Here is a 24,867-nt window from a genome sequence, read left to right as displayed (position 1 = left end):
TTCATTAATGTAATAATAAAGGTCAAGTCCGCCAGTCTTGTGTTTGAATAGCTTTAACTGATTTTTGAGTTCAGCCTAATTTGGTCACTCAAATAGTGGTAGCAACACATTTTGGTAATGCTTGTTAAAATGTGGCACTATTTGGCACAGATTACTTTTGTTATTTTCAGTGTAATTACTTTTATATTCTAATTTGGAAAGGTGGTGATTTTTATCAACATGGGCAAGTTTAGTTCTTCATTTCCTTTATTTTCAACAACTAGAACTTATAGTGGCCTGCTGCTCAATCACACAAATAAAAACAACCTAATACATAAAACCATGCCATTTGAAGTAAATACAAAGGAGAACAACAAAACAAAATTCAAACCCCACCCAAGGTGAAAAGAGGAGACGAGATTAAAAAAAAAAAGTGTTTCTTCAATTCTTCACTGTTTTGAGCCCTTTATTTCTGTCATCCATTTTTAAGTTAAGCTTTATTATAATAATCTTTATTTTCTTCTTTACTGTTAATCCTATAGTTAATTTCACAAGTGCCTCATCTCAGATAATACTCAAGCCATTATTTTTGTTGATACATTATTGAGACCCCATTTAACAAAATGCAACAATATATCCAGATCTCAAAGTTAACATACTTTTAATACTCCTAATATCTTCCTTTTATCTAGTTTACTCAAGACTATACTCCAAATCCATACCTTCTACCATTTTCATATTTGGTTTCCCTGCTTATACTCATTCTGTGTTTTTTATATTTATGTGTATTAGCAGTGTACCTATTTGTTAAATAGCTCCTATTGGTACTAATTTCTCAGTAGTATTTATCTCCTTGTGATGTATTTATGTGGTACTGTGGTTTTTCTCATTATTTTGTTCATTGTGTACTTCTCGTAACATTTTCTTGATGTTTATTTTTATTGGAAACTTTACAGACCTATATTTAGTCTGCTGATTGTTGTAACTACTTTTGTGTTGTTTGCCATCATTGCTTGGTAGTATACAGTATCGTAGTGTCATTTCCTTCTGCTCTTTCTCAGTCTTTTATCTTATGACTCGCCTTCAGTTTCTTGAGTTATTCTATCACAAGGGGGCTCTGCCCCCTGCTCGCTTCGCTCGCCAACCCCCGGGGTTGGGTAACCCGAAATACATTGATGAATGTATGAGATATATTGGAGTGTAAAGGTGTAGATGACGAACAAAGGAAGTAAAGAACCCATAGCATGGCACATTAGAAAGATCTATTGGAATATTTCTTTATACACAACATTTGTAGTAAAATCGTTGATAGATTGCGTCATCTGGATCTAACACGTAGATCTGTGCATATTTGCGTTCGTGATTTGGCTCAGGGTGTACTGTTCCAATCCGATGTAGTAATTGTCCACATACGCGAAAGCAGTATGGGCCATTGCCAGCTGGTGGCCTGATATTTACCCCAGTAGATGCAAAAGCAAATGAACTATTATAGGATCTAATGCAGTCCATAAAGTTTTTACTTTCGGGTACATTGTTAGTTAGAAACATCAGTAGATATTCAGGATAATCATCTAAAGGAGGCAGTCTAAACTGACCCCTTTGACAACAACGTGTAAACTCATTAGTTGTATTGCCAGTTGTTTCTTCAGGGAAGTTAAGTGAATGACAATGACAGCAAATGATATTCATTAATCCTAATGAATGTTCATTAATAGTGGACTTATTACAGAATGCGTTGTCAGCTAATTGGCGGAATTGTTTAGCGGCTGTTTGTCGTTCCTTTCTTCGTTTATCTATTGCCTCTGCTGTTTGAGAGGTGCCTGTGTTCATTAATTGTATTCAGGCGGGCTCGTTTCTGTATGTCCGTTAGTTGAAAAGTTTCGTTTTGGAGCCGGAGCCGTGTCTGTGACTCCATTAGTTATCCATTGTCTACCGTTTAGTAATATGGATAATTGCACTTACTGTTAATACGGAGCGTTTTCTGTGGTTGTACTGTTAATAATGCATCACTGTAATGTGATTCACATATGCTATATGGTGTGAGGATGGCGTTCGTTTAATACGGAGAGTTTGTTTATTCTCATTACCCGGACCATGTTGTGTAGTGTGGACGTTTAGTTCAGAAGCGCGTTGTAGGCGCCTGCGCCCTTCGTATTTTCTTGCGCCTGCCGTACTATCTTTGTGGACCTTTGCGGTCTCCGTAGTGTCTTCCGTTTGACTCTGGGGTGCAGTGCAGAATCCTCTTTTCTGTGTGGCTGTGTCGTTAGTTGTTAGCTATGGGCGCATTGTTGCTTCATGTTTTATTTACGTTAGTTGAGCTCTTTTGTTTTTGAGCCGTGACTCCTTCGTTCAAAGTGGATCAGACTTTGCTTGCGGTTTATGAGACGCGCGCTGTAGGCGCCTGCGCACTATGTCTCCAGGTCCCATCGCCGTGTACCTGCGTCCGTGCCTTCCATTCTCGGTTAGTAATATGTTAGTTGAAAAGTTTCGTTTTGGAGCCGGAGCTGTGACCATGACTCCATTAGTTATCCATTGTCTACCGTTAGTAATATGGATAATTGCACTTACTGTTACTACGGAGCGTTTTCTGTGGTTGTACTGTTAATAATGCATCACTGTAATCTGATTCACATATGCTATATGGTTTGGACGTGTGAGGATGCCGTATGTTTAATACGGAGAGTTCGTTTATTCTCATTACCCGGACCATGTTGTGTAGTGTGGACGTTTAGTTCAGAAGCGCGTTGTAGGCGCCTGCGCGTTTCGTATTTTCTTGCGCCTGCCGTACTGTCTTTGTGGACCTTTGCGGTCTCCATAGTGTCTTCCGTTTCACTCTGGGGTGCAGTGCAGAATCCTCTTTTTTGTGTGGCTGTGTCATTAGCTATGGGCACATTGTTGCTTCATGTCTTATTTACGTTAGTTGAGCTCTTTCGTTTTTGAGCCGTGACTCCTTCGTTCGCGGTGGATCAGACTTCGCTTGCGGTTTATGAGACGCGCGCTGTAGGCGCCTGCGCACTATGTCTCCTGGTCCCATCGCTGTGTACCTGCGTCCGTGCCTTCCATTCTCGGTTAGTAATATGGATTTGTTTTGCCTGTATGATGTCACATAGCTTAACCTACAATTCTAAAGGCATAGGTTTATTATATCTATACCTTAGATATGGAAACCAAAGCAGAATTCTAATTATTTCAGAATCCCTGCACCTTACTTTAAGGTGAGCCTCTCCCCAATTTTCTTTTGTGGTATAATTATGACACATGCCCAAGCAGTAGTAATTGTTGTTTATAAAGTAGAATTTTGGAATTTTAGTTCAAGCTTATTCTGAATTGTTGGAGGGACATATGCTGTATAAAAAGCTATAGACAAGAATAGAGGCAGTACATTGTGATATTTTATACTACTTTCAGGTGACTGTTGTGGATTGTGAAATTTTCTTTCACAATAGCAGAAGTTTCTATTGTTCTTTTTTTAAAAGGAAGCTAAAATTTTATTATTGCCAGGTCTTCATTTCCCACAACACAGTATAAAAATGAATGGTGACTCTTTAAGACCGTAAGAAAAAAAAAACTCTACCATACAGAACACATCTTTAATGTTTGTCATTTGCTCACTTGTTATGCTAATAGGTGACACTGATTAATAAAACTATACCCTCTTATAAACTTACACATTTGTAAATTAATCATTTATGCAGAACCACAACTTCATGACCCTACATACTCACCATATGATTATTATGCCCTGTCCAATTTAAATTAAACATGTTATATCTATTTAACAGTATATAAGAGGCTAGTTTCATCTACATTTTATGGGAAAACTAGGATTTCCAGCTTTCTCATATTAGATAATATTTCTAATGGTTACGTTTGCAATCACAATTTTCATTTTAACTTGACCATAATATGAAGGTAAAAATGTAACCTTTGCCAAAATAAATGTCTTCTAATAGAATTAGGGATTTTCAATCTACAGTCTATTTTCAGTCTTTCGATTTCTGGGCAGAAAGACATTATTGGCAGTGGAACCTGTGAATGATAGTAAATATTCATTGACTGAGATAACTGTGTATTGATTGGGCTGGAAATGTCAGTCAGACAGCAGCAGAGCAGTGATGAAACAGAGGTAGCAGTCACATGTTATTACAGATGTTGCTTCTGGTCCACACCCAGTTCCAGAATGCTTAGTTGGAATCCCAGTCAAGGGATCACCTGTACTGAAGTTGTGTAGAAATAAACCAACCAATTTTCTGTTTTGTCCACCTCTGAGCTTCAGTAGACATCCCACCATCTATGCAAGGCTTTTCTTCAGGATATTTCTGTTTTTTCCCTGCATTATATAGACATTCAATATCACTTGCTCTGGTATCTTAATAGGGTCAAATAGGAATCTTTTATTAGGTGTTTTGTTAATTAAGTAAAATTCACATATTACTCCAAAAAACATTAATTTTGTGTTTGTTAAAAGAGTAAAATTCAGTGTACAGGCTATTGTAGTTTGGTATCCTTCCCACTCTTCCCACTTTGGTTGATGAAAACCACTTTTCTATGGATTTGGTGAGATCGAGTGATTTTATTTGTTTTACTCTGCACAATTTTGGATTTTCAGAAGAAAAAAGTAGGAGTATAACTTTTTTTGTTCTTGATAATATTTACATTAATTTTAACATACACAAAACGCTAGCCCCAGTGATGTTTCCAGTGCTACAGAACAAAGATGCTTAATCCCACAAGTAGGTTTACCAAGGAGTGTTTTTCACCAAAGTTTCAGGATAATGGCATTAAAATTATAAGCACATTTTAATTCAGAAATATGTTTTGGAGTAATGTGTAATGTGTTTGACTTATTCAGCTAATCTGAGGTCTATTGAGTATTATTAGCCCTTATCAAAGGGAAGGTCCTCAATTCAGGTCCTGAAGCGCTACTGTGGCTGCAGGTTTTTTTATTCTAACTCTTTCCTTGAGTAGTGACCAGTTTTTGCTGCTAATTAAGTCTTTTCCTGTAATCTTTATTGACTTGCTTTTTAAAACTCGGACCCATTACTTATTTTTTTCCTTATTTAGCAGCCAAACAATAATGAGATACAAAATGAGCCAATAAATGACAGCTAACATATTTCTGTCTTACAATATCTCAAAATAAAGAAAGGTGTAGGCCTGAGTATTATTGATCAACAGTTCTGGAAATAACCTGCTGTGGCAGAATGAAATCACCATCAAGCCATGGAATTTAATAATAGCAATTCAACAAATTGAACAAAACAACAACAAAAATTAGGTTGTAATTAAGAAATCGGTTGGAGTGAAATTTGTTGGAGTTTGAGGCCCTGATTTAGCTGGTCATATATTTGCTCACTTCACATTTCATTTCTTTTTTGGTACCATTTAAGGACAAAATTAAGCAATTCAGAGGACTGAATCTTAAAAAACAGTAATTAAAATGAAGGGAAAAGTTAATTGGCAGCAAAAACAGGTCACTAATTAAGAAAAGTTTTAAAATGAAAACCTGCAGCCACAGTAGTGCTCAAGGGCTGGATTTGGAGACCCTGGGCTATGGTGTGCTGTTTGAGGGAGATGTTAAAAACAATAGGCAAAATTGTCTTAAAGGGTATAAGGTAAGGAATAACCCATAAAGGCAATGGCACCAAACCTATCATACTGTTGACTCTTGAACTGTTAACAGTAAATCTTTTGTATTCGTGACATTTATCATAGATAAGTCTGGAGTTACTTCTAATAAATGTGATGAGATCAGTAAACATTCCCTTGAATTGTATTCAGAATATTTCTCAAGACAAGTCTGGGCCTTTAAAAGCTCACTGAAGAGGTAGGTTCTTGACTAGAGCCACCTCCCTTCTTACTGCGAGATCTCAAGGAGGGCATGAATTCTATGAATAATGGGAGGTCACCAGACCTCAGTGGAGGTCTTCCCCACAAATTTGAATACTTCTATTAATACAGTTTCTGTTTTCTCTCATGCCAAAACTTGATAAAGATGCTCCTGAAATTTTCAATTTTCAGTATGGTGTCTGAATTCTTTTGGCAATCTGCTACTCCAACACCTTGCCTATCTCCTACAAACATTTTAATAAGCTAGTCCAACTAGACTAGACAAATTTATATCTGTCATCTTTTTACACAAAAGATTTTGCCTTGGCTTTTCTATCACCATGTGCAATCCTTTCATTAGATGTAGAAAACACATTTCCTCACATGAATTTGGTCTTTTATTAGCACATTTTAATGTGATGGGTTTTTAAGTGTGATTCACTAGTATGAATTAAATTTTCTAAATCGTCTCCTTAATAAACATCCTTATTAACTCTGATAAATCTCAACACTTCCAAATTTGTATAGGTGCTAGACAAGGTTTTTCCCCTGTCCACTTCCACCTTTCTCTTGAACTTTTTGCTGCCTCTCTTCATAAGGCCAACCTGATATGTTACATTACTCATTAGTGTATGTATATGTATGCATATATTTATATATATATATATATATATATATATATATATATATGTAATATATAAAAAATGTATGTGTGTGTGTATATATATATATATATATATATATATATATATATAATATTATAAACACACAAACACACACACGCACGGTGAGCCAAACATTCATTCTACAGAAATACTACAAGATAAAATAAATTTCATTACGACACAAGAAAGGACATACAAAATAGATTATTTTTCACTGTGTTTTAAAAATGATGTCTTCAAGGTGGTGGTCATCATTAGCGGTACACTCTTCGAGACAATTTCTGAATGCACGCATGACTCGTTCAGCCATTTCAAGGTGAATGGCATCCTTGAGGGCTTCCAGGTTTTGACATTGGTGTGTCAATTTGAGATAGCCCCACAAGAAGAAATCGCACAGAGCAAGATCAGGCGAATGTGAAGAACACCTGACATTGCTGAGCAGGGAGATCAGATTCCCTGGAAACCTCTCCTGCAAAACTTGCATGGATCTCCATGCCGAATTAACTGTTGCTCCATTCTGTTGAAACCATGCATCCATCACTTCCATTTCTTCCAGTTGGGGCTGCAGAAAGTTCTCTAGCATTTCAATGTAACGTTCTGAAGTGACAGTGACCATTGCTTCTCCCTCCTCAAAAAAGTAAGGACCTACAATGCCAAATTCTGCAACGGCAAACCAAACTATAACACACTCACTGTACGGGGGGTCTCTGAAGTGCACGGGGGTTGGTTTCAGACCATTAGTGAAAGTTTTGCTTATTTATGCAACCATTCAAATGGAAATGTGCATTGTCGCTGCACATGACGATATCATTTCGATGAACGGTTTGCAGAGTGTTTGCGCACGACTCTCTATGGCTCTCCCAGTCTCTCTCAGTGAGTTCCTGCACTACCATCTTTTCGTAATGATGGAAATTAAGGCCATCATGCAAAATCATCCTCAAAAGTGTGTTGGAAATGCCTAAGGCATGTTTGCACACTGAATGTCTAGGAGACTGCAAAATTCATGCCCTTACAGCATGGATGTTTTCAGGTGTTCATACAGTACGAGGACAGCCTGGAGATTTTCTGTTCAATGTTGTAACCTTCAGTCTAAATTTAGCCATCCACTGAAGAATTGTTTTCCGATTTGGGATTTCTGTTAGGAGGAATGCAGAAGTGCATTCGGAAGGTGCGTCATGTAGTCATGATGGATTTGTAGTTTTTGAAGAACTCTTCGAAAGCAAAAGCACAATACGCAACGGACCTAGGCATGTTGCTGACTGAAAACTACAAGGGATCACCTATCAAAAGACCCTCACCCCAACCAACTTGGCTGCCTCTACCTTGCGCAATGACCTTGAGAAATATGGTACATCATTTTGGCTCACCCTATATATATTGTGATGCGGGAGTTCCTGTCTTGCACCTCAAAACACGAGGCTGAGTCTCAGTACTTTAGCATAACCAGCTTTATTCAACCTGAAACAGGAACAGCAGGGTTATTTATTGAAGCAGGAGCTACTACTCTCCTATACACAGACACAGCAAACAGGCATAGTTGGGGCCAGGTCAGTGACCAAGTTATACTGTTCCCTGCATTTATAATGTCCTTTGCATCACCCATTGGCGACAGGCGCACATAGCGCAATCTTGATCGGCTCGTAGTTGTTTCTGCAGCGCTCTGCTGCTGCGCTGCAAATCTGTGGTTGCCTCTGCAACAGATAAACAGTCATCCAAAGATGCAGCAGTCGCACTTTGGCATGTCATCTCGTTTTTGGTCCTAAAAGAGTTCAGAAACCTCACTATATATAGGTACAGTGGAACATCGTTTTCACAAACGTCTCAGTACACGTACAAATCGGTTTACGACCAAAAAGTTTGCCAAACTTTTGCCTCGGTTCACGACCACACACTCGGTATACGAACAAGCCAGTTTCCCTTTCAGTTTGTGTGCGCCGATGATTTCCGCACGTGTTGCATTGTTCTCGGTCAGACATGCGTGCGTGCTTTCGCTGTGAACTCTTTGTGCTCTATTTCATTTCCCTTCTGGTTCGTACGCGCCAATTACTGTATTTAAGCATGTGTTCAGCATCTCCCTGTTCATTGTTCTCAGTCAGACGTGCCTGCTTTACCTGTGAACTCTTTGTGCTCTACAGTATTTCGTGTGCTTTTGCAGTTAACCATGGCTTCTAAGCACTGTAACCTCCTCTCCACCCAGTTCCTCCTCACTTCATGCCAGAACTCGACTCATGCAAGGTTAGTTTTCTAGGTGGTTTATGGTTAGTTTTTGTATTACGAATTTTTTAAATGTTCATTTTTCGGTTCGTAGCATGAATTGTTGCAATGTTACTTTTCTTGGTTGTTTATTAAGTTACGGATTTTTCAAATGTTCATTTTTTTCCCCTGCGATCGGGTTGTAAGGCTATAGCGTGAACTGCTGCAATGTTGCTTGTGGTTGGTTTTTAAATAAAGTTCGGATTTGTTCAAATGTTCCTTTTTTTTTCCCCCCTGTGCTTAAGACTCATTTAAAAAAAAAGCGTTTATACAGCGATCGGGTTGTAAGGCTATAGCGCGAACTCTTGCAATGTTAGTTTTCTCTGTTGTTCAAGGTTTTCTCACTGTTATTCAATGTTTTTACATTTAGTTTACTATTACGATGTGCATTCTGTGGTGTAATTAACTATATTTGTGCTTAAAAATCTTTAAAAAAATATATTTACATACAGTTCGTAACGTCTGGAACGGATTAATTGTATTTACGTACAATCCTATGGGGGAAATTGCTTTGGTTCACGACCAAATCGGTTTATGACCAGAGTTTTGGAACAAATTATGGTCGTGAACCGAGGTTCCACTGTATATGCCAACTATATTTTGCTCTTCTTAGGCAATGCCCCTTGTATCTGACTAATGTTTTTGATTTACAAAACTAACTCAACTAAGATATTTTTAATTCAAGACAGTGTTTAGCCATCTCAGAATATGAGGCCTGTCCAAAAAGTATCCAGCCATGTAATATGAAAAATAGATTTATTAAAGAAGATACAATCGTTATTAACAATGGCTGGAATTTTTCCGGACAGACCTCATATAATCACATCCTTATAAACACAAAAATACCCCTTCCTGTTCCGATATCTTTCTGACCATAGCCATCATTGAAATTAGCATATATGCTGATTATATTAATATGATTAGCTCCATAACATGTGTTAGCTACACATTCCTTCTTGCTCCCCTATCAAATATGTGTACAAACTAAATAACTCCTCTTCCTCATTTTTTGGAATGCCAAGGGACTCATCAAACACTGAACTGAACTGGACTGGAGAGTATCTGTATTGGATCTAGGACTATATATAATATAACCCTAGCCGTCCATTAGTGCTGGGCGGTATACCGGTTCATACCGAAAACCATTTTTTATTTTTTTTATGATGTGGATTTTTCTTATACCGCAACACCAGTTTAAATTGCGTAAACGACGTTCGGAACATGGCGCAGCGGGAAACTGTTTTAGTGGGGACCTTTTTCACTGCTACACTGCTAAACACAGATTTGTGCACTAGGGCTCTTTTTCACTGCTACACCACCAAATAGTGGGCGGTAGCATAGGTATGCCGCGCGGTGAAAATGGACAGAGAGCATTCCGAAACTGAACTAAAAGTAAAGTTGAACATGTGATGAACAGAAGAACTTTTGCCGAAAAAAAGGAGTCACGTCCGTCGCCTGGAGATACTTTAGTTTTAAAAGGTCAGATGTGTAAATACTGTTTCTATACTACTGGATAATACTGCAAGCCAAGTTGTACTTGTTTTTGTACTTGCTAATGTATGTTTTGCTTGTATTCATTCTGCGATGTGCTATCGACTCGTTCAGAGATGGGCGTAGCTCTGAATGGATGGCATAATTAAACATGTATAACGAAGATATTTTTAAAGTTCTGAACACTCCGTCGGCTAAGTTAATAACTAGTTTTAATTTCACAAAGACGTTTATCGTGTGGTGATTGGTAATGTGGAGAAAAAAGGAAAGATAGGAACTGGGGTTTTGGTAGAGAGCAGGAATATCATGAAGTGAATGGATTCTGTGCGGTGATTGCTGCAGGCGCCTGCTCTTAGTGCGGAGGAAGTCAGTTTAAGAAGCGTAGTGATTAACGACTGAGTCGGGGAACACTTAACACAAAGTATTTGATGTGCTGCATTAACGTGTGACGGGGTTTGAGAAAATCTAGTAAATTAAACATTGATTTTAGGATGAAGTTTAGTTTACAACATTCTACTTTAATTATAAAATAAACTATGAGAATAAAGTGGAAATGTCGACTTTAATCTTGATATAGTCAACATGTCGAATTTATTCTCGACATATAGTTTGTTTTTTTCTTCCGTGTCCATATTTTTTTTTCTTCACAGTGGCCCTGATGCGCTTCCATAGGGCTGAAGCGGCTTGCGAGAAAGTGCCGTTTTAAGCCTTCGGTGCCTTCTGTTATTCTGGGGAATGTGAACTCAATCTCAAATAAGATCGACGAACTGGCTGCGCTGGTGAAAAATGTCAGAACCTTCAGAGAATGCAGTTTGTTGTGTTTCTGCGAAACGTGGCTAACTAACACCATCCCAGATGCTAATGTGGAGCTACCCGGGTTTAGCACAGTTAGAGCGGACAGAGACGCAAGTACCTGTGGGAAGCACAAAGGAGGAGGACTCGCTCTCTATGTTAATACACGGTGGTGTAACTCTGGACATGTTAAAGTCAAAATCTCCACTTGCTGCAGGGACATCGAACTGTTGGCCGTAAGTCTGCGTCCCTATTACTTGCCTAGAGAGTTTGGACACGTCATTGTTGTCATCGTGTATATTCCTCCTCGGGTGGACGTGGAGATAGCGAGTGACATCATCCATTCTGCTGTTGCTAAGTTACAAACGCAGCACCCCGAAGCACTTGTGCTAATCGCTGGAGACTTTAACCATGTGACGCTGGACAAAACATTACCTGCATTTTCCCAGTATGTGGACTGCAACACCCGGGGAAATAAGACTATTGATTTACTGTATGCAAACGTTAAAGATGCATACAGTGCCACCCCGCTGCCTGCGCTTGGGAAAGGAGATCATAACCTGGTTCTGCTTCAGCCTCACTACAAACCAAAAGTGAGAGTCCTACCTGTAACCACACGATCATTCAGGAAGTGGACCCCGGAGGCTGAGAATGCTCTGAGACAATGTTTTGGAACTACAGACTGGGATATCCTGCAGGGATCACATAGTGAGAACATTGAGGAGGTTGTTGACTGCACTACTGACTACATCAACTTCTGTATGGACACTGTAGTTCCAGTAAGAACTGTACGCTGCTATGCTAACAACAAGCCATGGATTACAAGTGACATCAAGGGCCTTTTGAACCAGAAGAAAAGGGCCTATAAAGACGGTGATCATCATGAGCTCAAGCGCGTGCAGAAGGAACTCCGAGTCCAGCTCAGGGCGGCGAAGGAGCAGTACAGGAGAAAGCTGGAGCAGAAGTTGCAGAACAACAGCATGAAGGAAGTGTGGGATGGGATGAAGATCATCACTGGCTGCAGCTCGAAGCGGGGTACCACCATCGAGAGAGATGTGAAGAGAGCAAACCAAATGAACATCTTCTTTAACAGGTTTGACCACCCTAACCCACTCTCACCTCGGAGTACTGCAGTCTCTACACATCCTTCTGCTGATACCAACATAGGAGAGACATCCCCACCCACAATTACAGCAGCGCAAGTGAGCAGAGAGCTGAGGCAACTTCGTGCCAGCAAAGCAGCAGGTCCAGATGGAGTATCGCCACGACTGCTGAAGGTCTGTGCATCAGAGCTGGGGGGTCCTCTACAGTGCATCTTCAACCTGAGCCTGGAACAGGGGAAAGTCCCGAGGCTTTGGAAAACATCTTGCATCACCCCAGTCCCAAAGGTATCACGTCCTAGTGAGCTGAATGACTTCCGGCCTGTCGCTCTAACATCACATGTGATGAAGACCATGGAGCGGCTGCTGCTTCACCACCTGAGGCCACAGGTCCAACACGCCCTCGACCCTCTGCAGTTCGCATACCAGGAGAAGGTGGGAACGGAAGATGCCATCATCTGTATGCTACATCGATCCCTCTCCCACTTGGACAGAGGCAGTGGCGCTGTAAGAATTATGTTTCTAGACTTCTCTAGCGCCTTCAACACCATCCAACCTCTGCTCCTTAGGGACAAGCTGACAGAGATGGGAGTAGATTCATACCTGGTGGCATGGATCGTGGACTATCTTACAAACAGACCTCAGTATGTGCGTCTCGGGAATTGCAGATCTGACATTGTGGTCAGCAACACAGGAGCGCCGCAGGGGACTGTACTTTCTCCGGTCCTGTTCAGCCTATATACATCGGACTTCCAATATAACTCGGAGTCCTGCCACGTGCAAAAGTTTGCTGACGACACTGCTATCGTGGGCTGCATCAGGAGTGGGCAGGAGGAGGAGTATAGAAACCTCATCAAGGACTTTGTTAAATGGTGCGACTTAAACCACCTACAACTGAACACCAGCAAAACCAAGGAACTGGTGGTGGATTTTAGGAGACCCAGGCCCCTCATGGACCCCGTGATCATCAGAGGTGACTGTGTGCAGAGGGTGCAGACCTATAAATACCTGGGAGTGCAGCTGGACGATAAATTGGACTGGACTGCCAATACTGATTCTCTGTGCAAGAAAGGACAGAGCCGCCTGTACTTCCTTAGAAGACTGGCATCCTTCAACATCTGCAGTAAGATGCTGCAGATGTTCTATCAGATGGTTGTGGCGAGTGCCCTCTTCTACGCAGTGGTGTGCTGGGGAGGCAGCATTAAGAAGAAGGATGCCTCACGCCTGGACAAACTGGTGAGGAAGGCAGGCTCTATTGTTGGCATAGAGCTGGACGGTTTGACATCCATAGCAGAGCAACGGGCACTCAGCAGGCTCCTATCAATTATGGAGAATCCACTGCATCCATTAAACAGTGTCATCTCCAGACAGAGGAGCAGTTTCAGTGACAGACTGCTGTCACTGTCCTGCTCCACTGATAGACTGAGAAGATCATTTCTCCCCCAAACTATGCGACTCTTCAATTCCACCAGAGGGGGTAAACGTTGAACATTATTCAAGTTATTGTCTGTTTTTTGCCTGCATTTTTTATTACTCTTTAATTTAATATTTTTTGCTGCTGGAGTATGTGAATTTCCCCCTGGGATTAATAAAGTATCTATCTATCTATCTATCTATCTATCTATCTATCTATCTATCTATCTATCTATCTATCTATCTATCTATCTATCTATCTATCTATCTATCTATCGATCGATCGATCGATCGATGCTTCGTCAGGAACATTTGTACCGATCTCTCTTTTGGGCTCCTAAAAAAACAAAAATGATATTTTATGATGGATTTTGTGCCATTTGTATTAATTCATCTCTGCTTTTCAATCTTCCCATATTTTTTTCTTGAACAGTTTGTTTGTTTTTTTTTAAACTGCATGTTTTTGTCGCTCCTGGTACAAAGTAGCCCTACCCGTTGATTCTGTCAGAAAAAAAGATAAAAGTAAAAAAGTTCCAATTATCTCGTGGAAGACACACGTTTTATTAATGACACATCATTATCTAAGTCTGTAACAACCTCCCAAATTGCCGATCATGATCGTCCAAAAAATGCCATGAACAGCATTAGCCATCAGGTCGACCTGTCACCCAGCTTGAAGTGGAAAAGGTGTTTGAATTTAGATTTGATTTTACTCTTGATCCACATGACCGATCGCGCTGATTTTTTCAAAAAATGTGTTAAATACTTGTATCAAGACATGTGCAAAGTATTGTGTAATTTGGTTTTATATTTTTAAAGTTATTAATATTTTTTTAATTTTAACTGCCCCAGTTACTAATGGTCCACATTTAAATCTATAATAAATCGCAATTGAATTAATGGTGACACTTAATAACCTTTAGTATTTGAAAAAGGGTGTTTTGATGTACCATCTTTCCTTTTTAAATCGTAATTATCTTCTTTTATCTGCTCAGAAAGCAAAAAAATACTTTCGGGAGCATTTGTGTCTTCTATTCTTAATTAAGCATATTTTGGAATAACTGATCAGTTTTTAACAGCTGGGTGTCGTTTATGTATTGGTACATAAATGTCTCTGAACGTCCTGATCGTTTTGATGGTCCGTGGTGAGCAGAAAACAATTCATTCAAGTAGCGGCACTTCAGCAAAAACTCGCAAGAGATAATGTATGTTGAGACGGCTTTATGAGCGCTCATTTCCCGGTGGAGCGCCCCCTAGATGGTTCTATTTTTTTTTCTAGCGGCACTTGATCAAAAACTCGCAAGAGATAATACATGTTGGGACGTGTTTATAAGCGCTCAGCGCCCGGTGTAGCACTCGCTAGATGGTTCAATTTTTTCCGTTACCGTTGTACTATACTGTACATGATTTTAATATTTAATCCGTTTTAGAATATTGCGTGATATGTGTAATGAGTGGATATTTTTGCCTATTGATTTTAAATGTCTCTTATTTTTACTGCTTTGTTTTACAGAAGCAATATGCTTTTACGTAATGGTCGTGCAAGAATATTTTTTTAAATTTTATTTTAATAATAAATATAAGTCACTATATGAAATATAAACTGATAGTTTTGATATGCAGAGAAATTAATTTCAGGTATGAAGAGCCTTGCTTGGACATCGAGAAATGGAGCTTTTTCACCTATAAATGATATATACATATATATGTATATATAATAACAAACGTGATTTTTTCCGTTAGCATCTTATTAAATAGAGATGGGCGTGTTAATCTTGCTATCCGGAAGTGAATGAAATGACCGCTGCTGCGAGTTTTCAAGCACACTGGATGAAGACCTGCGAAAACTTGGAAGCTTCACTGATCTTTGACATCATATATAAGGTAAGATTTTTCATGTTTTGTGCTTTCTGTACATTGCTTAAGTGTTTTTTTTTGGTACATATTTAACTTGTGCAAGTAATGTATTATATAATTAAGATACATTGTGATGTGAACTAATTAATCAATTAATTGTCCTTTCATTCTTTTACTTAACCTGCTTCCTATGGTCTCATTAATAACAGTGCACTGTTTAAAAATGCAGAAATATATGCATTTGAAGTATAAGGTAAAGCTATAACAAAATCCAATACTAATCAATTTTTCCATCCAGCCACCTTCCTAACCGACTTATATAGGACAGGGGACAGCTGAAGTCTATGCCAGTCCTTCACAGGGTGAACACACACACAGGCACACTCTCTCTTCCTCACACACACACACACACACACACACACACACACACACACACACATCAGGGCCAGTTTAGTGTTACCCACCCACCTAACCTGCATGTGTTTAGACTGTGGGAGTAAATCCACATGAACATGGAGAGAACATGCAAACTCTGTGCAGGGCACTTGGGACATAAACCTTGGTCTCCTTGTTATGAGGCAGGAGCAGCACCACTGAGTCACTCTGCCATCTGATGATATTCATTATAGAAAAATGAATTCTCTAATTAAATAGCTTAGTGGTTCTGTGGAATTGCAGGTAATAAAGCCTTACAGAAAAGGCATATGAAAATATTTAAATATTTCAGTTAAATATGAAAAAGCTTCTGATATAAATCTTGAGCATAGAAACAAAAGTTTTTTTTTCTTTTTCTTTCTATAGTTAAACAAAATCTGCATTTAATTTGAAGATTCTACTTAATTGTAATTCATGCTTTGCCACACTAACATATTTTGTGCATTTTCTTTAACCCTTCTGGATGGCATGATTGTTCAGCTCGGTGCCACAGTGGCAGTGCGGAGACCAGAATTCTCATCACAGGTCCTCCCTGCGTGGAGGCTGCATGTTCTCCCTGTGTTTCCCCAGGTGCTTCTCCTCCACAATCCAAAGACATGCAGGTTAGGTGTATTTGCCAATACTAGACTGGCCCTGGTGTGTGTCTGTCTGTGTGTGTGTGTGTGTGTGTGTGTGTGTGTGTGTGAACTGAATAGATGCTGTTCCTGCCTCCAGTCCTTGCTTGCTGGGATAGGCTCCTGCTACCTGCAACCTTGTCCTGATTTAGAAAGTGGATGGTTAAATGGATGGATGACATGATTGCTTTGTGAGATTTATACAGCAATGGGGTCTGTCAAATTCAGATAAACAATCAATGAAGTAACCCACAAGAATACAAAATCTTAGTTAGACCTGAAGCCTTTCAATACAAAACAACTACTGAAAATGTAGTGAGTACAAACAACATAACAAGTATGTTAATGAGTTAACGTATTAGAATACAAACTTTAAAGATGACAGGTTCATTCTGAACTAACAACATACGACTGTAAAATCATGAAATTCAGAGGTCAGACAATGTAAAGATGATCCTCTGATTAGAGAGCATGCTGGTCTTGTAGAAGAGCAGGGCCAAGATGGGCTCATTCTGTACACTTTTTAATGAAAGAGAGAAATCGATCTTTAAACCAAATCACATTTTTTACACTGCATTAAGAAAAATGTTTAAATGTTACATTGTACAAGTTAAAATGACTGTGATTGTAAACTTGGATAAGCAGGTTTTGTAAATGAGTGGATGAACAAATAAAATCATTTAAATTTCACATATTCTTTAATTTGTCAGGAAATGGATAGAACAGAAAATTAACAATATATCTAATTGATGTTTTCAGATACTGTATTCTTGTGGGAGACACAGCTTCAGAGTTTTGGGAACCACAATTTGCACAGGTTAGTAGAATCAACTCAGTATGGGTGTGGTGTCAATGGCAAAGAATAAAACACAAATTAGGGAATCGCCTTTGAGTGCACACAAATAAAGATATAATATTTAAAGAATGTAACAATTGCCTCTAATATATTATAAAACCATATATAAATTAATTTTGTGGCATTAGGCCTGTGTTATTGTATTAACAGCAATCAATATTTTAAACAATAATTTGAAATCATTTTTTCTTTTGGCTTCTAGAAAGTAAACTATGGAGGAGAACTTCTTGGGTCAAAACCAAACAGTAACACAGACTGGAGAGAAAAATCTGTGATCAGCTGAGGAAAGAGATCTCCTGTGAGCAAACATCTAGCTCTCCATGTCAAGAGAATCATCTTCTGTATGAGAGCAAATCCCTCAAAGAAATAGTGTGGAGGACAGTTAGAGACATCAGAAAAGCAGAAACAACACCATAAAGGGCAGAGTGATAATGGAGAAGTGCCACCACATCATGGCATCGGGCCCAATAGTACAAGAGATGGTGAAGAAAGCTTTAGGCAGCTGCCCTGAAGGAGGGGAGATGGCAGAGAAGTTTCAGATCACTCACAGTCTGACAAGAATAAAATATGAAGGCAGAAAAACAAATGTGGAGTACTTCACAATCACAAGCTGTCAACTGAATGTGTGGATTTAACATTTGGTCAGAGTTTGTTAGTTATTTTGAAAATGTTTATTTCACTGATTTCATTATTGCATTTTGAATGAAGTATTGTTTTGTTTAATAAAAAAACTACACTGACATTTGTAGTTGTAATATTCTGCTCAATAAAAATATGTTTTCCTGAATTGTGTTTTTGTATTATTTTTTCTCTCTTATTCACTTTTTTGCATTTAAAACTATTTAGTCTTAGTCCCAGTTTAGTGCTACATACATAAAGCAGTCACACTGGTCGTGTGGTGGGGCCTTAGAGAGGAGCAGAAACAACTCGAGACACAAATCAGAATTGTGTTAGGCCACTGACACTTTACTGTTCGTTAATAAGAAAACCATCATACCTTGTTAGCAATCAATCGTTATTGCTAGGATTCCTTATATTAATTTTTACTTTTTATAAAATTCACATTAAGTTACTAGGCCTTTGATTTCCTACTTTTCACATAAAACTACAATATTGTTAATCATTATTAATGTTTTTTGTAGTGACCTAATCCTCCTGACAAATTTCTCTTTCTTGAAATTGCATCTTCCCGCAAGCCTCAGAGGGGAAGCAAAATTTACCTTTAGAACAAATTGAAATTACTTAAGCAACAACATTTTTAAAAAGCAGAAATACACCAATTCTGTCAAAGCAGCCCTGTCTTTGTGAGACTTCAGGATGTTTGCAGGTGTGCCCTTTGATCACAAAAATGCACAAATACAACATGGAATTTACCAGCAAAACACACTGACTTTTAAAATTTGAAAGCCTCAGATCTCAGCTCATGTATGAGACATCAAGACCTGAACAACAATCCATCAGGATTAGAGCTCGGCCTAACAGTCCACCTCATCTTATCTTGGCAGTGAAGAGAAAAGGAAAGAAGGAGAGGATGCAGGAGTGACCTTAATGATTCAGTATAAAATTTAGATATGTGTATATAGTTTTAAAAATTCACATCTATCTGTGTATTAAAACTGTAGTGTATCCAGCATGAAGTATTATGGTGCTATAGTCTTTCAACAAACAATTTGCTAAAACCAGGAACTTACTAAGGTTAAGATTAATGGTCAAAACAAATATAAACAGAAAAATATTTTAAAAACAATCACCTTTTTGTGTGACAAAAGTGCCAGTTGTGTTACAAAATTACCCTTTTTTGGCATGTTACTTAAAAGGCTGACTTGTGTTACAAAAAGGCCCTACAAGTTACAAATGTTTCCTGTGCCTTAAAGTTACAAAATGTCCCTACTGGAGTTTCAAATGTTCCCTGTAGGTTACAAATGGGCCATTTAGTAGTTACAAAAAGGCCCTAACATCTATCTATCTATCTATCTATCTATCTATCTATCTATCTATCTATCTATCTATCTATCTATCTATCTATCTATCTATCTCACAAACAGAATTATAAATGCAAGTTGCAGTTTTTATTATTTATGTGTATAGCTTAGCTTGAAGCAAGGTCCATATTAATGCAGTTTGCCTAAATGATGGTACAGTTGGTAAGATGTCACCACCAAGTTGCACTTGTTTTATTTTATTTTAATTTGGTGAATACTGTGTAATGCACCTGGGCTTGAAGCCTTGAAGTAATGGTGCAACTATCAGTGATACTATTATATATTTTATTGTTATTATTTATTAGTTTAAATATTATGCAGTTTAATGATGGTAAAATTGTTTAAAAAGTCACTTTAACGTGTCAGTGGACAGAGATTGTTAACATTAACAGAAAGTGTAGTTGGTTTGCAAAAAATATTTACTATTAATTCCTTTTCTAAGACGTGTTCAGTGCAATACAACTTTTGACAAACACCTCTGAATATTTTACTAAGTCTGAATGCCTCTTTAGATGGTTGAAAATATGTTGTCAAAATCATAGTCTAAGCTTTTGCAAAATTTGTTCAATTAAAGGTTCTATATTTTGACTGCATCTGTCATGCAATGTGATTCCTTGTCTTTAGTGCCTACCCCCTTGAAAACTATCACTTTATGGGGCCATGCAAACCTGGATTAATACTTGTGTGCACATTAAAATGTCTTTTTGTACGATGTACAATTCTCATAACAGTCTAATAGGTTATTCTTAGCCAGTCTACTGCATTAATTGCAGTGGAAAATGTGGTTAACATCCACTCGTGCATGGGGAAAAAAATACCGTCTAATACCGTGAAACCGGCAGAATTTAGAAAAATACTGTGATATAGAATTTTGGTCATACCGCCCACCTCTACCGTCCATACAAGTTCTACTCTCCAGTTTCTGTCCCCATTGAGTTTAGGTTGGTCCCTGCTTCCTTCTTTACCATTTTTACAATTAATAATAATTAAGTCCCTTCTTCCCAAGCTAGTTCCTCTTTATCTTTTGAACACTAAAGTCCTGGCGTCGAGCAGAGAAGTACCTGGGCATGTATCCCATTTGTTATTCTATTACTCCATTTCCCATAATGAGGACCTTCAATTATCTGAATGCCAGTTGGTGTTTTGTTTTTAAGTCTTTTAATTATTTCATCAGTATACTTGTCATGTTCCTGTTTTTTGTTAACTGTTGCATGGTGGAGGGGGAAGGGTTGGGAGCATGCACTGATACAGTGCATTGCCGCACCCACCACACGGTGAAGCACCTCAGGATCCCAAATTAAGACCTGAGTGCAGCCATGCAGTGAGTGACACCTCAGCACCACCCTAGTTCAAATGGAACAGTTTGAAGTTTTTTTTTTTTTTTTTTTTTTTTTTGTTTTTTTTTTTACAATGGCTGGAGACTGTTCCTAAATTGCTGCACTTCAAATGCCCATGTTGTTTCAACTTATTTACACTAAAGACAAGACTTGCTGTTACCGCCACAAGCAACCCCAATGAATATTGATACCTAGGTGTGAATCACTGTCGGTCTGCTCCAGCTCACACTTTGACCGCATTTGCATATCCTTTTTAACATCATAAATCCTTTCCCAATGTTGTTATCGACATTATTGAACATTGTTTCCCAAATGTAAATTGCTGTGTGTCTTCAGCAGACAACTATGAAATAATCAACGAAAATATGTCACTTATAATCACCTTGTTTCACTTTGCGTGATAAAGAAAAAAATAAATCTGAAAACTGCCATCTCTCCAGTTATTTAATCTAAAAATTTTCATATAAAAAATATCGAGATATGATTGTTGGTCCATATCGCCCAGCCCTACACCGGGTGTTACAGACTCAAATCAAATGTATGTTTTTATTATATTGTAGTAATAATAATAGCAGCTCACTACTCAAAATGAGAAACACCAGACTCGAATCCACAACCTTTTGATTATGACACAGCAGTTCTTACCTCTGCACTAACCAAGAAGAAATATCAACTTTCTGTCGATTGACATTTGAGCTTGGATTTTTAACTCATTGACAGCAACATGTACAGTTAGGTCCATAAATGTTTGGACAGACTTTTTTCTAATTTTGGTTCTGTACATTACCACAATGAATTTTAAATGAAACAACTCAGATGCAGTTGAAGTGCAGACTTTCAGCTTTAATTCAATGGGGTGAACAAAACGATTGCATAAAAATGTGAGGCAACTAAAGCATTTTTTGAACACAATCCCTTCATTTCAGGGGCTCAAAAGTAATTGGACAATTGACTCAAAGGCTATTTCATGGGCAGGTGTGGGCAAGTCCGTCGTTATGTCATTATCAATTAAGCAGATAAAAGGCCTGGAGTTGATTTGAGGTGTGGTGCTTGCATGTGGAAGATTTTGCTGTGATCAGACAACATGCGGTCAAAGGAGCTCTCCATGCAGGTGAAAGAAGCCATCCTTAAGCTGCGAAAACAGAAAAAACCCATCTGAGAAATTGCTACAATATTACGAGTGGCAAAATCTACAGTTTGGTACATCCTGAAAAAGAAAGCAAGCACTGGTGAACTCAGCAACGCAAAAAGGTCTGGACGTCCACGGAAGACAACAGTGGTGGATGATCGCAGAATCATTTCCATGGTGAAGAGAACCCCCTTCACAACAGCCAACCAAGTGAACAACACTCTCCAGGGGGTAGGCATATCGATATCCAAGTCTACTATAAAGAGAAGACTGCATGAAAGTAAATACAGAGGGGCACTACAAGGTGCAAGCCACTCATAAGCCTCAAGAATAGAAAGACTAGACTGGACTTTGCTAAAGAACATCAAAAAAAGCCAGCACAGTTCTGAAAAAACATTCTTTGGACAGATGAAACCAAGATCAACTTCTACCAGAATGATGGCAAGAAAAAAGTATGGCGAAGGCGTGGAACAGCTAATTATCCAAAGCATACCACATCATCGATAAAACACGGTGGAGGCAGTGTGATGGCTTGGGCGTGCATGGCTGCCAGTGGCGCTGGGACACTAGTGTTTATTGATGATGTGACACAGGACAGAAGCAGACGAATAAATTCTGAGGTGTTCAGAGACATACTGTCTGCTCAAATCCAGCTAAATGCAGTCAAATTGATTGGGCGGTGTTTCATGATACAGATGGACAATGACCCAAACCATACAGCCAAAGCAACCCAGGAGTTTATTAAAGCAAAGAAGTGGAAAATTTTTGAATGGCCAAGTCAGTCACCTGATCTTAATCCAATTGAGCATGCATTTCACTTGTTGAAGACTAAACTTCAGACAGAAAGGCCCACAAATAAACAGCAACTGAAAGCCACTGCAGTAAAGGCCTGGCAGAGCATTAAAAAGGAGGAAACCCAGTATCTGGTGATGTCCATGAGTTCAAGACTTCAGGCTGTCATTGCCAGCAAAGGGTTTTCAACCAAGTATTAGAAATGAACATTTTATTTCCAGTTATTTAATTTGTCCAATTACTTTTGAGCCCCTGAAATGAAGGGATTGTGTTCAAAAAATGCTTTATTTGCCTCACATTTTTATGCAATCGTTTTGTTCACCCCACTGAATTAAAGCTGAAAGTCTGCACTTCAACTGCATCTGAGTTGTTTCATTTAAAATTCATTGTGGTAATGTACAGAACCAAAATTAGAAAAAAGTTGTGTCTGTCCAAATATTTATGGATCTAACTGTAAATTTAATGATTTTTTTCCCTTTGGTTATGTTCTTGAATAAAAGCGCACATGTTTATTTGATATTTGGACTAGTCTTCACGCATCATGAACAAAAAACAAAAGCTAGAAAACCTAAAACAGTTTATATATTAAACTTGGAATATAGTTGTAGAGTAAAACAGTTGTTAAATGCAATCCAAAATTAACTCAATTCAGTGTTCTAAGAAACAGAATTGCTTCTGTCAGATCCTCCTTCATAGAAGCTCTTAAATCAGACTTATTTTTAGAGCTGAAAATAGCCTTTCAACACTGACTTGGGTGGGTGGCATTGCTGTTACAGTTCTAGCCACATCACTAATAATCTCTAGATCAACAAGGATGGCTTCTTCTACAGTCAGTTTCGATGAGTGATCATACTTTTCAACTTTTTAATTCTTTAAAAAACTCCTGCTGGAATCTCGCTTTATTTGGACATTTACTGGTCGTTTATCTTTCACGCATAGGTGACGTTGCTTTGCTTTTAAAACTTCTATTTTGTCCAAGTAGGAATCAGTCTAATTCTACATTTGAAGAGGATGATCCTGGGTTACTAGTGCTTATAGCTTCATCCAGTGGTGGTGTTTCAGGTATTAGTAATACCTTAATGCGAACTGCTACATCATAGAGTACCTTTTTTCCATTAGCAATCTGGTCACTACTCAACAAAATTCGGCTCATTGGATCAACATAAATAGCAGCTAACAAGATTTGATTATACAGAGATAATCCAGAGACTCTCTCTTCATTGAAGATACAATGCCATCAGCTATTAACCCTCCATTTTTGTTCAGGCAATATATCAAGCTCTTCCATCCCGAGAAAAATTTACTGGGTGTTAAATTTTCATATTGCAACCTCATGGTGACAGTAAAGGGGTAGGGAAATAGACTTTCCAGTTCTTTTACTTATGCCCACTGTCTTTCAGTTGTTAAAACATTTTCATTGTCCAGTTCTTCAAGAAAGTCCTTTAGTTCAAGCAAACGCTTTACCATCAAATAAGTGCTTCCCCAGCATGTTGTTTGATCCAAAATGGCATCTGTTTTAGAGGCCCTGACTGCAACAGTTACTTGCCTCAATTTGCCAATTAGACTAGCTGCATGACGACCTTTCAATCCATCTCTTATTGCAAGTTGCAGAGTATGAACAGCACAATGCATATGTTAAATAGCAGTAAGCTTAGATGCTTCTTCAGCAATGTTATCCAAAATTTCAATATTCTCTTCGGTTTCACTTTCTCCAATACTTGCAGAACTGTCTTCCTCTAATATCTGTTTGTCACTTTCTTCATCTACTTTATTCATTTTCTCAATTTATGCTTAACATATTAGAAGCATTATCTGTCACAATACATAGAATCTGTTCCTTTTTAATTTCAAAATCTTCTATAACAGGTGCTGTGCAGAGTTATGCTAAAGTTCAGCCCTGGGTGGGAGCATATGTGGAGAATGCAGACAGAACCCCTGAACACACATCAGGCCATAGCACACACCTACACCTACATCATTACACTTGTTTACACTCAAATGAACTTGTTAAACACATTGTATCTGAAATAAAATGAAAACACTTTTTGTAATGTACCATAATCCAGATTACAATATGTGAATATCAGGTTATAATAGCTCAGTTGAACTTCACACTAGTAGTAACACAACTATGCACTGGGCTTTATTCTTACATCAGAGAAGTACTTAATTACAGTATGACTACTGTTTGTGAAATGGGACATTTGAACTTGCTGTATTTTTTTTCATTACAATTTAAATTTATTAGGAGTCAAAGTTGGTACATTTTTTGCCGACTCCAACCCCGACTCCAGGTACCCAAAATTGTCTCCGACTCCTCGACTTCGACTCCACAGCCCTGGT

The 24,867-nt window shown here is 38.4% G+C and overlaps 1 protein-coding gene and 1 long non-coding RNA gene across 8 annotated transcripts in view; both read left to right on the top strand.

The window, feature by feature from the left end:
- The window catches only part of LOC114646464 (transcription factor Dp-2-like), a 128,555-nt gene that overhangs the window by 30,027 nt on the left and 73,661 nt on the right, over positions 1–24,867 (top strand). The gene's annotated exons all lie outside the window — the stretch shown is intronic.
- On the top strand, positions 15,264–17,935 carry LOC114646465 (uncharacterized). The gene is made up of 3 exons (XR_003715348.2): positions 15,264–15,406; positions 17,188–17,245; positions 17,487–17,935. It is a non-coding gene; the product is annotated as an uncharacterized LOC114646465 (long non-coding RNA).

This window comes from Erpetoichthys calabaricus, chromosome 2 (assembly GCF_900747795.2).
Source record: "Erpetoichthys calabaricus chromosome 2, fErpCal1.3, whole genome shotgun sequence".
In the NCBI taxonomy this organism is placed as follows: Eukaryota; Metazoa; Chordata; class Cladistia; order Polypteriformes; family Polypteridae; genus Erpetoichthys; species Erpetoichthys calabaricus.
The sequence above is the reverse complement of the archived record's forward strand: the minus strand, read 5'-3'. Positions and strand labels throughout refer to the sequence as shown.